Source organism: Pelophylax lessonae (assembly GCF_965119305.1).
Source record: "Pelophylax lessonae genome assembly, chromosome: 5".
Lineage (NCBI taxonomy): Eukaryota > Metazoa > Chordata > Amphibia > Anura > Ranidae > Pelophylax > Pelophylax lessonae.
In genome coordinates this window covers 75,229,964-75,240,164 of record NC_138772.1, presented here as the reverse complement: position 1 = coordinate 75,240,164, position 10,201 = coordinate 75,229,964, and the positions used below count along the sequence as shown (strand labels likewise).

At 45.3% G+C, this 10,201-nt stretch overlaps 1 pseudogene across 1 annotated transcript; it reads right to left on the bottom strand.

Moving 5' to 3' along the window:
- Nucleotides 1-211: 211 nt before the first annotated feature.
- Nucleotides 212-9,733, bottom strand: LOC309555576 (annotated as a pseudogene). Its single transcript has 2 exons — nucleotides 8,134-9,733; nucleotides 212-246 (listed from the first exon to the last, which is right to left on the bottom strand). The product of its transcript is annotated as an uncharacterized misc_RNA (transcript).
- Nucleotides 9,734-10,201: the final 468 nt, after the last annotated feature.

Here is a 10,201-nt window from a genome sequence, read left to right as displayed (position 1 = left end):
AATTTTGCCATTGTGTGATTAATTCTCCTCCTTGTCCTTTCGAGAGACTTGAATTCTGGCAAGAAAAGCCATTTCAAACGAGGGACAATTTCGGAAAAAACTAGTATACATTTTGGAAAAAACAACCTAAATTGATATTGATCTTTTTTAATCTTGAATAACAAATCTAGCGATTTTAGAACCCCAACATAATTTCCCCCCAAGTGTAATATTAATATGGACGGTGAAGGCCAGACCTTTGATAATCTGTAAATTAAAGCAGACAAATTAGCCCATCTCAATCCTCTAACCCCTTTCCAGAAAACATGCAATTGGTCATCCTTAAATGATAGATTCTCAGTGTAACAACGATGTGCTGCTCTTTTGCGTGCCCAATGAATGAAGGAATGTCCAACAATCCATACAGAAAACTTGGAACCTACAGAATTAAACAGATAAATTAGGTTTGATATACAAATTAAACCTCTTCAACTCCCATCTCCCCAACCTTTTGATAATAGATTCATCCAAACCTAGTCTAGCCGCTTTCATGGCAGCACCTATCCTAAATGAATGGGCAGTGATCCTAACCTTATCAAGACCTAAATACTTCAAACACCTTTTTAATACTGCTGAAAACTGATACTTAGTAACTACTGTACCGTCTAAATGGATGAAAAATTTGTCTGCAGTAAATGGCCTGACATCTAGATACATGCTAAGAACCACACAAGGGCATATGCAAGGATCCCCACAGGCAGCCAGATGTAGCCAATGACCCCTTTTAAACTGATCAGTTTTTGATTGACTAATATATACATGAACACTATCTTTACCTATAATAACTTCCTTAGCCTTAAGACCCAATTGGCCCCCTCTGTTTTCCGAAACTAACTCGGAAACACGAAGTGCAGCAAAAAAACAAAGAAAAAAAGCTGTCGAAAAACGTTTTGCTTCGTAATCCGAAAAGCAAATAACAGAAGAAGCCAAACACAGTCTTTTTAACAAATCCAGTGATATGGGCCTACGCGTGTGTAGCGGAGTAGCAGTATGATCCACGATATCTCCACTGGCAGTCAGACACAGCATACAATAATCCTGGTAGCGTATAATATTCCCAACCCTCCAATAACCAGACGACACATAGCTTAGAGGTCAAACACTAGAATGCCTTGTTTATTGAAAAACACAGGGATCTACACTCTGCCAAAACCCCTCCCTCTTCGAGACATTCCACACACAAAGCTGAACATCCCATAATAACCTTACTCTGCCAGACAGAAACAATAGGACAATAGAAGGCAGGTATTTAACAATAACAAACCCCCACCCATCTCCTGAGGGACACTGCTCAGACATATGATAGTCCCAAGTGAAAGAGTTCTCACTCTCTCCACACAAACCACACTACAAGCACTTGGTTCTTAAAGGTATACACATGCAATAAACATAATGCATACACGAAGGACAATATACAGTGGCTGTGTTTGCCACAATGCTCCCCCAGAACCAAGCCGGCATACACAGTCTGATCCATAATGGTGTAATGTTCTGGTACCTCTGGTACCCTTATTTCCACATTTCTCTCTTAATATTGCGTCCCATCTTGCTATCCAAATGGGACGCATACACCTTTAAGGGCAATGACATCATCGCCGAGCGCCGCTATGAGCGGCTATTTCAATCGCCGGCTTTCTCTCACTCATTGCTCGTTCAAACCGCATGTTCACCGCACCTTCTCTTGTGAAGCTGGAGCTGCTGGCTATTCCCTTTGCCTGAACTGAACCGGAACCTCGCTGCCGATCCGTATCTCGCTACTGGATCACCTCTCACTACTGAACTTTGTTACTACTACCTATCTAGTAATAAGTACCCCACAGGGGATTCCTTACTAACCTGCACTTCTACTGTCATCTACTGCATATACCAGGACTATCTCTACCTAAGCTATTTCCTATCATCTGCATAGACTGTTAGCTCTTGGGACTACCATCAACTATCCTTGCACTAGGTTACTCTGTCTTGTATACTCCATCTGCTGTCCCCTACCATCTGCACTATACTTGACATTAGAACCTATCTGCTTACTACCATCACCTAAACACTCTCCTAATACTACTCCTAGGTGCTCACCATACTATAGCCTGTCTCTCACCTATATACTCTCACATATTCTATCCCTCCATTAACATCAGATTGAGTGTATGTATATTGCATAAACAGGCTGTGCACAGTGATGAAGTCCTGAGAGTTGGATATGTTTGTTCAACAGAATCTCTACACGACTACTGAGTGTGACAATTCTGCAGCTGCAAATCCATCCACTAACAAAAACGCATGAGCGTTACAGATTGAACGAGCCTTAAAAAAAATTATGGATTCAGCAGAATTACCCACTCAGGTGCTACAATTAAAACAGCAAGTAGATGCATTGATCCTTGCTCTTACAGAGGTAAAAAACGAAAATCAGGCTTTAAGACAGCAGGTTGGCCGTCTCACGCAGCTTTCTGTTGCTCATCCCCGTGAGCCTAAGATAAACCCTCCTCTAGTGTTTACTGGTGATCGGAGTAAATTTCGTGAATTTAGAAACGCATGTCGATTGCTTTTCTTGTTAAAACCTCTGACCTACACCACTGACCAAATTAAAGTCTGTACCATTATCTCCTATCTGACGGGTGAACCCCGGGCCGGGGCAGACGCTCTCTTTGAAAAAGATGACCCACTCCTTAACTCCTATCCTTTATTCCTAGCGCAACTCGCTAGTTTATATGAAGACCCCAATAGGCAGAGTACTGCTGATACCCAATTGAAGGCTTTAAAACAAGGAAGGAGACCTGTTGAAGATTTCGTGGCAAATTTCAAAAGATGGTCCCCAGATTCAGGGTGGAACGACACATCTTTGCGAACGCAGTTCAGACTCGGCCTATCAGAGGCCGTTAAAGACGAGCTCGCCCGAGCGGATTTACCTGGCACTTTGGATGGCCTGATGCAGACCAGTATCAATATTGACAGACGACTGCGAGAAAGAAAGGCTGAGAAGATGGGCTTACCATTTTCCAGTCCTTCTCGGATGTCGCCTGCTGACCCTACTCCTATGGAGGTAGGAATGATACGCCCACCTTTGACCCTTTCCGAACGTGCCAGGAGGAAAACCGAACATCTCTGCATGTACTGCGCATCCTCGGATCATTTGATAAGCGGCTGTCCCCTTGTCCGCAAAAAAGAGGGTGAGTGTTCAAATGTCTTGCTAGGGGGACTAACAACTTCATTTTCTAATCCTTATCTTTTTGTTCAATTGACATTGCAGTGGGACCAAACTAGGATCACCACCAAGGCTATGATCGACACTGGATCTTGTGGAAACTACATTGATACTTGTTTTGTCTCCTTAAATAAAATACCTATTGTTCCAAAACCCAAACCTGTCTCTGTTAGTTTTATTAACGGTACCCCTTTATCCTCCGGTCCCATCACCAATCAGACACAGGCACTCCTTGTAACTGCTGACAAGTCTCATGTGGAGACCACCACCTTTGATGTATTAACCTCACCACATTTTCCCATTATTTTGGGACTTCCTTGGTTACACATACATCAACCAATCATCGATTGGAAAACAAGAACGCTAGCCTTCTCTTCTCACTATTGCGAAACTACGTGTAATCTCCCCCCATATGGTAGGATCCTGTCTGTGGTGCCGGATGACATTATACCAAAATGTTATCAGGATTTATCGGAGGTTTTCCTTGAGAAAAACGCTCAAGTGTTGCCTCCCCATAGGGACTATGATTGTTGTATCGATCTACTCCCTAATAGTAAGTTGCCTTTCGGTCACGTCTATCTTCTTTCACATGATGAACTCTCTCATCTCAAGGAATATCTGGATGAAAACTTGGCAAAAGGATTCATCCGACCTTCTACTTCCTCCACTGCTGCTGGACTCTTCTTTGTCCGCAATAAGGATTCTAGTCTTAGGCCTATCATTGATTTCAGACAATTAAATACCATTACAATAAAGGATCGTTATCCTTTACCTCTTATTCCTGAACTTATCGAACAGGTGCGCGGAGCTTCCTACTTTTCAAAATTGGACTTAAAAGGGGCATACAATTTAATTCGAATCCGTGAGGGGGATGAATGGAAGACAGCATTCAGAACCAGATACGGACTGTTTGAGTACCTCGTGATGCCATTTGGGTTGTGTAATGCTCCCGCAGCCTTCCAACGTTTTATAAATGAGATATTCAGAGACTTGCTTGATGTTTGTGTTGTAGTATATTTGGACGATATACTTATTTATTCTCATTCCTTACCTGAGCACATAAAACATGTAAGACTTGTGTTGTCAAGACTACTTGCACATAACTTATATGTTAAATCAAAAAAATGTTTATTCCATAAAGAGGAAGTACTATTCTTAGGATACATTATATCTAAAAATGGAATCAAAATGGACATGAGCAAAATATCCTGCATTCTGGATTGGCCTGTGCCAACCACTCGCAAAGCATTACAAAGGTTCCTCGGATTCTCTAACTACTATAGGAAGTTCATTAAGAACTTCTCTGCGATTGTGAAACCTCTCACACAACTCACAAGCACAAAAAAATCATTCAAATGGTCAGAAGAAGCAAATGGAGCTTTCGGTCTGTTGAAATCAAGCTTTACTTCTGCTCCCATACTACGCCATCCAGACCCATCCCTTCAATACATCTTGGAGGTAGATGTGTCAAATATGGCAGTAGGAGCAGTTCTCTCACAACGACCAACAAACACCTCACCTCTTCACCCAGTTGCTTTCTTCTCAAAGTCATTAAGCAGCCCCGAGGTGAATTACCCAGTAGGTGAGAAAGAGTTGCTAGCCATAAAACTGGCACTAGAGAATTGGCGACATCTACTTGAGGGTACTCAATTGCCAATCCTTATATATACTGATCACAAAAACCTTCAATACCTTCAGACTAATAGAACTCTTTCCCACCGGCAGGTACGGTGGTCGTTATTCTTTTTGAGATTTAATTTTTTAGTAACCTACACACCTGCAGACAAAAATAAAAAAGCGGATGCGCTTTCACGATTAGCCGAGAATGATTGCACCGAGGTTCCCTCAGTTCCTATAATACCACATGAACGTATTGTCGGCGTCGTTCGTTCCCTGAAGGAGGAGATTTTGCACAGCATAGGACTGGATTCACCTCCACCACAACTAAATGCTGACGCAGAAGGCTTCCTTTACTACAACGATAAATTATACATACCCCCTACTATGCGAACCAAGATCTTGGAATTGTCGCATGATGTACCTATGGCAGGACATATGGGTATGACTAAAACTTTCAATCTACTTACTAGGCAGTTTTGGTGGCCAGACATGAAGACAACCGTAAAAAAGTTCGTTTCATCTTGCGATATCTGTGCAAGGTCTAAAATTGACAATACGAAACCATCGGGTCTACTTTGTAGTTTACCAATACCCCAGGTTCCGTGGGAAGTGGTATCCTTAGACTTCATAGTGGAACTACCACCTTCCAAAGGATTCAACACCATCTTAGTGTCAGTGGACCATCTGACCAAGATGGCACATTTCACTCCTATCCGAAGACTACCTTCATCCAAACAAACAGCGGAATTACTTGTGAAACATGTCTTTAAGTTACATGGTATTCCAAAAACACTGCTGTCTGACCGTGGTTCACAATTCATCTCAAAGTTTTGGCTAGCTCTATGTCAGATACTACGAATAGAGCGTAAACGTACTTCTCCTTACCACCCTCAGACCAACGGACAGACGGAGAGAGTTAACCAGTGCATTGAGCAATATCTACGTTGCTATACTTCATATCTACAGGACGATTGGGTGGATCTCCTCCCGCTGGCGGAATTCGCCTATAACAACGCGACCCACAGCACTACTAAACAAAGTCCATTCTACTTAAATTATGGGTTTCATCCCACACTCCTTCCACCACGTATTTTGCCATCAAGTAATCCAGTGGCATCTGATTATCTTGCCCAGATAAAGGATTCCCTGGGATTACTCAACAATACCATCTCACATGCTCATAGCCAACAAAAGAGGTACTACGACCTCCGTAGGAAACCCTCTCCCCAATATGCCATTGGGGATCTTGTCTGGCTTTCTACAAAAAATCTGAGATTAAAGATCCCTAGTAAAAAACTTGGACCTCTATTCTTGGGACCTTTCCCAATAAAGAAGCTTATTGGAAAAGCTGCAGTACAACTCACATTACCAACAGACCTCAAGATACATCCCATCTTCCATGTGTCGCTACTAAAGCCCCATGTTCCTAACCAAGGAATAAGGCCTACCATATCACCTCCACCTCCTGTACAAGTTGAAGGTGGAGAAGAATTTGAGATAAAGGAGATTCTGGATTCCCGTATCCATAGAAGAAGACTCCAATATCTAGTACGATGGAAGAACTATGGGCCCCAAGATGACACCTGGCTGGATACCTCCGATATACATGCCCCTAGACTGATTCGCAATTTCCACTCGAAATACCCAGAAAAAACAGTTCTAGAGGCCTTCCGGAGCCGGCCTTAAGGGGGGGGGGGGTACTGTAATGTTCTGGTACCTCTGGTACTCTTATTTCCACATTTCTCTCTTAATATTGCGTCCCATCTTGCTATCCAAATGGGACGCATACACCTTTAAGGGCAATGACATCATCGCTGAGCGCCGCTATGAGCGGCTATTTCAATCGCCGGCTTTCTCTCACTCATTGCTCGTTCAAACCGCATGTTCACCGCACCTTCTCTTGTGAAGCTGGAGCTGCTGGCTATTCCCTTTGCCTGAACTGAACCGGAACCTCGCTGCCGATCCGTATCTCGCTACTGGATCACCTCTCATTACTGAACTTTGTTACTACTACCTATCTAGTGATAAGTACCCCACAGGGGATTCCTTACTAACCTGCACTTCTACTGTCATCTACTGCATATACCAGGACTATCTCTACCTAAGCTATTTCCTATCATCTGCATAGACTGTTAGCTCTTGGGACTACCATCAACTATCCTTGCACTAGGTTACTCTGTCTTGTATACTCCATCTGCACTATACTTGACATTAGAACCTATCTGCTTACTACCATCACCTAAACCTCTCCTAATACTACTCCTAGGTGCTCACCATACTATAGCCTGTCTCTCACCTATATACTCTCACATATTCTATCCCTCCATTAACATCAGATAGAGTGTATGTATATTGCATAAACGGGCTGTGCACAGTGATGAAGTCCTGAGAGTTGGATATGTTTGTTCAACAGAATCTCTACACGACTACTGAGTGTGACAATTCTGCAGCTGCAAATCCATCCACTAACAAAAACGCATGAGCGTTACAAACGGATCGCTTGGGGATGTCCGGGGAGTACTCACAGATCATTTTTCCAGTTCAGTTTGTCGCGATAACCCGTGAACTGTTGTACATACAAGTAGGGCTGAAGCTTCATTCCCTGGGGAGAAGCTCTCTGCTCAAGTAGGTTACGGGTTGTTCTCTGCCATCTCCTCCAACCGGGCTCAATACTGTTCTTAATCCAAACATTGAAGCGTCTGGACCTCAGAAGGCCATTAGGTCTCCGGGATATTGGCCTGGGATCTGGACTGGCAGGATCGCTGAGGGCAACTGGCCTAGATTGTTCCCCAGTAAGATGTCGGTGGGGAGCTCCCGTATCAACCCCACATCAATCAGACCTGACCCGGCACCCCAATTCAAGTGGACCCTCGCAGTGGGTAGTCGGTGTACTGCTCCCCCTGCCATCCGTACCACTGCTGAGCCTCCGTTTCGGGCGGCATCTGGAACCAGGTGTCGCTTGACCAAGGTGAGAGTGGCTCCCGTGTCTCGGAGACCTTGAGCGGGCATTCCATTTAACTGGACCGATTGTAGATGATGCTGTTGGTTCTCCATAGCGGCTTGCACCGGGTTAGCTTCATGAAGGGTACCCCATTGCTCCTCGGTGTGTTTGAACTTGGGTACGACTGGGGAAACCTCTGTGGGATAGTAGGGGACCATTGTCCGTGCTGAAGGGGGTGACCCTGGTCGGATCCACGCAGCTTGGTTCCTGCTCTGGGTACAGCCTCGTCGATAGTGCCCAAACTGCTTGCACCTGTGGCACTGTACCCCACTGCGGGATGGGTATCTGGGTGTCTGGTGTTTGGAGGAGTTTCGCCCTGTCTGTGGTAGTAGTGGTCCTGTGGTGCGAGCCTGCTGCCGGGTAACAACCGAATAAGCTTCGTGGATGGTAGATTGGGGAACAAAAGCTGAAGTCAGCTCCCCCAGGTCGTTGCCCAAAATAACGTCTGCGGGTAAATCCTGCATCATGCCCACCTCCACATTCCCTGACCCAGCTCCCCAATTCAGGTGTACTTTCGCAGTGGGAACTTTGAAAATGGCTCCCCCTGCTACTCGCACAGCTACAGAATCCCCAGTGAGTTGTCTGGATGCAATAAGGTGATTCCGGACCAATGTGATGGTAGCCCCAGAGTCACGTAACCCTTCTAGTTGTCTCCCCTCCATGTGCACAGCTTGTCGGTGGTTTTGTCGATTGTCCGATGCCGCTTGGATGGGGTTAACCTCGTGTAGGGTGCCCAGGGGTTCCTCCATTTGGATTGCTGTGGAGGGTTGTAATGCAGGGGCTGCTTGGTAACAGTGTACAGCGGCTCGGGGTGCTGGTGTGTAGCCCTGATTCGGCCAGGGCTGACGAGGCCGATTCCGGGGACAGTCTTTCTGTATGTGCTTCATTTGGTTGCAGAGATGGCACCGGGTATGGGCTCGTGGTTGGTACCTGGGGTACTGACTGTTACCTCCTCCTGAACGTGGGTGTGCTGGTTCGGTGATTGCTGGTCGGTGATAGGGTTGCTGGGCAACTACCCTAGGCGGTGGTCGTTGTTCCCGTCTAGTGTCTTGGTGCTCATCTGCTAATTTAGCAGCCTCTGGAAGGGTGCAAGGTTTACGGTCCCTTACCCAAAGCTGCATTTCTTGAGGTAGTCTCCAGAAAAACTGCTCCAACAATAATAATTGCAAAACATCCTCTCGTGAAGTGGCTTGTGCTGCATCTAACCATCCGGTGGCTGCCCTGTGCAAACGATGGGAAAACTCAGTGTGGGAATCTTGGTCCTGCTTTTTAAGATCCCGGAATTGGAGTCGGTATGCCTCGGAGGTGATGGCATACCTGGTCAAAATCGCCTGCTTAAATTTCTGGTAGTCCCGGATGTCGGCATTAGGGACTGCCCGATACGCATCGGCCGCCCGGCCAGACAATTTCCCAGCCAATATCTATATCTGATCCTCTGGGTCAATGTTATGTAACTGGCACAGCCTCTCGAAGTCTTGCAAATACCAATCTATTTCTCCCTCCGTGTCCGTGAAGTTTTTAAATGCCTGGTACGGTATTTTGGGTTTACCTTGCGGCATGCTGAGTGGAGTTGGGTGTACTTGGAGAGGTTGTGGCTGGGGCCCCCTTATGGCCATGATGTATTCATGTACGTCCGCTGCGACCCGTTCATGGGTTTCCTTTGATGGGGTACTTGGATACAACGCTATCCTGCTACGAAATTCCAGTTCAAATTCTCGGTCTGTTTCTGGCCTTGCATCCATTGCTGCTCTGTCTTCTTCCATGAGTTCTTCGATCAGTGTCGCCTTGGTTTTGTTGCTGGCTATCTTGCCTCTTGCCTCCAGCAATGCTTTCAATGTCTGCCGCTTTAGCCGTGTATAATCCGTTCCCATTCACCAGCCTTTCATGTAGTTTTACGTACTGCCGAACTCCGGTTTCATCTGAATGTTTTCTTTTTCTCTTTGTTCGCATGAATACTGCCGAACGCTGCTTTGCTGTGTGGTTAAAGATCCCGTCGCTTGCCACCAATTGTAGCGGAGTAGCAGTATGATCCACGATATCTCCACTGGCAGTCAGACACAGCATACAATAATCCTGGTAGCGTATAATATTCCCAACCCTCCAATAACCAGACGACACATAGCTTGGAGGTCAAACACTAGAATGCCTTGTTTATTGAAAAACACAGGGATCTACACTCTGCCAAAACCCCTCCCTCTTCGAGACATTCCACACAAAGCTGAACATCCCATAATAACCTTACTCTGCCAGACAGAAACAATAGGACAATAGAAGGCAGGTATTTAACAATAACAAACCCCCACCGATCTCCTGAGGGACACTGCTCAGACATATGATAG